General features: G+C 82.0%; 1 non-coding gene across 1 annotated transcript; it reads left to right on the top strand.

Moving 5' to 3' along the window:
* Positions 1-1,044: 1,044 nt before the first annotated feature.
* On the top strand, positions 1,045-1,197 carry LOC135229254 (5.8S ribosomal RNA). Its single transcript, XR_010320038.1, has one exon. It is a non-coding gene; the product is annotated as a 5.8S ribosomal RNA (ribosomal RNA).
* The last annotated feature ends 1,303 nt before the right edge of the window (positions 1,198-2,500 follow it).

Here is a 2,500-nt window from a genome sequence, read left to right as displayed (position 1 = left end):
CGCCCTGGGCGTGGGGGGGGTAGCCCCGCGCCCGTCCTCCGGCCGACCGCCCCGGCCCCGCCGCCCCTGCGCGGCCGCCCCTTCCCTCCGGCCCCCCTCCCCGGCGTCCGCCCCCGCCCCTCGCTGACCTCCCCCGGCACCTTCGGGCCCTCGCCCGGCCTCCCCCTTCCCGCCCGCGAAACCGCGTCGTCCCGCCGTCGCCCCGGGCCCTCCGCGGCCCGGGGCCTGGGCCGCGCGGGTGCGGGGGGGGACGGTGGCCGGCCTCCGAGCGCGCGCCCGTGTGGGTCGTCGCGGGGGTGAAGGGAAGAGGAGGGCGGTGTGTGCGTGTGCGGCCGGGAGGTGGGGGGAGCCGTAGGCGGGGTGGGCGGCCGCGCGCTGCGGGCGGCGGGTCCCCGGTGGCGGCGGCGCGGGGGGGCGCGCGTGGGCCCCTACCGTCCATCCCCCGCGTCACGGGCCGGCAGCGCCGCGGTCCCGCGCGTCCCCCGCGGGCGGCCGCGGCCGGGGATCCGCGTCGGGGGCGATGGCCGCGCCCCGCCCTCGCTCGCCACCCTGTCCAGGTACCTAGCGCGTCCCGGCGCGGAGGTTTAAAGACCCTCGGGGGGTCGCCCGTCCGCCGCGGTTCGTGGCGGCGGGCCCGCGGGGAGCGGCCGTGGGGGGGGCCTGGCCCTCACCCCGTCTCTCCCCCGGCCTCCGCCCGCAGGCCGGGGGGCTCCGCGCCGCGCCCCGCTGCCGGCCGGGCGGCCGCCGGGAGGGGGAGCCCGGCGGCCGGTCGGACCGCGCGGGCCCGCGCGCGGGTGCCCCGTGTCGTTGGGGGTGGGAACCCCCGGGGCGCCTGTGGGGGCGTCCAGGCCCGCTCCTCCGGGGGCCGGGTGTGGACGGGCCCCTTGTCCGCGAATCCCTCCCGACCTTTCCCGAGTCGTGGTTCCGTCGTGTCTTCTGGCCGGCAGGAGGCGCCCCTCGGGGGATGTGTGCCGTGTCCAGGGCGGGGTCGCCTCCCTCCCTCCTCGCTGGGGGGGGGAGGGCCCCGCGAATCCAAACTCGTACGACTCTTAGCGGTGGATCACTCGGCTCGTGCGTCGATGAAGAACGCAGCTAGCTGCGAGAATTAATGTGAATTGCAGGACACATTGATCATCGACACTTCGAACGCACTTGCGGCCCCGGGTTCCTCCCGGGGCTACGCCTGTCTGAGCGTCGCTTGACGATCAATCGCCCCCCCGGGGTTTGCCGCCGGCCAGCGTCTGGCCGGCCCTCCCTCCCCCGGGGGTGCGCGGCTGGGGGCTTCCTCGCAGGGGCTGGCCGGCCGGCCCGCCGCACGCCCGCGCCCAAGCCTGGGCGGCGGGAGGCGCGCGGGCGGCGGCCGGGTTCCCTACGACCCCCTAAGGACAGACCCGGTGGTGCCCCCGTCCGCCCCCCTTCCCTCCGCGGCGGCGGAGGAGGAGGAGGGGGGCCGGGGGCCGCCGCGCCCGCGAGAGAGAAGCGAAGCGAGAGCTCGCGCCGGGGTCGTGGCTCGGGGGCCCTCCCTCGCGCCGCACGCGGCCTCGGGGTCACCCTGGCGACGGGGGGGGGGTGTGTGCTCGCCGGGGGAAGGCGGTCCCGCGCCGCGCGGCGGGGGCCGGGGAGGGGCGACGGGGAGGGGAAGCGGCGTCCGCGTCCGGGGCGCCCCCGTCGGGCCGCCGCCTGCCCCCGGCGGCGGCCGCGGGGGACGTCCCGGCCGGCCTCCGTCTCCTCCGAGCCGCTCTTCCCCACGGTCCGCCGCGCGTCCGGGGCCCGCCGGCCTCCCGGCGGCCCCTTCCACCCCCCGTGCCTTGTCGGGACGCCTCCGCCGGGCGCGTGCGGGGGGCGGGGCTCCGCCCCAGGCCACGGGTGCCCCGGCGGGCGGCCCGCGGGACGCCGCGGTGTCGCCCGCCGATGCGCGCCTCCCCCCTGGGTCGTTCCCCCCCTCCATGCCGCGCCGGCGAGGCCCGGCCCGGCGGGGGCGCCGCCGGGGCGCCACCGGGCGCGCCGGCGCCCCCTGCAGGACCCCGCGGGCCGCCGGCTCGTGCCCCTCCCTCCCCGCCCCGCTTCCCGTCCCCGTCCGCCCGCCCCCGCCCGGCCCGCGTGGCGCCGGGGCGGGGCGGCGGGCGGGCGGGCCGGGCGTGCGTGGGCGGCGCGTGCTGCCCGCGGCCCTCCGGCACGCGTCCCTCTCCGTGTCGCGCGCTCTCTTCTCTTCCGCGCGGGCCCCCTGGCGTTGACGATCGCGTGGCCGGCCTCCCGTGAGCGCGGGCGCTCGCGCGGGCGGCGGCGGCGTTGGCGAGCGAGAAGACCCTCGTCGGGCTCCCGGTAGGGGGGTGGGCGCGGGCGCGCGGCGGCGCCCGGCCGCGCCCGGTGTGTCGTCGGCCGCGGGTGCGGGGGCGCCCCGCGGCCCCTCCCCGAGCGCGCCGCCGGCGCCGTGTGCGCCGCCTTTCCCCCCCCTCCGGTCCTCCGCCCGTCGCCGTTCCGCCTCGCGCGGCGCCGCCCG

Source organism: Loxodonta africana, unplaced genomic scaffold, assembly GCF_030014295.1.
Source record: "Loxodonta africana isolate mLoxAfr1 unplaced genomic scaffold, mLoxAfr1.hap2 scaffold_178, whole genome shotgun sequence".
In the NCBI taxonomy this organism is placed as follows: Eukaryota; Metazoa; Chordata; class Mammalia; order Proboscidea; family Elephantidae; genus Loxodonta; species Loxodonta africana.
The sequence above is the reverse complement of the archived record's forward strand: the minus strand, read 5'-3'. Positions and strand labels throughout refer to the sequence as shown.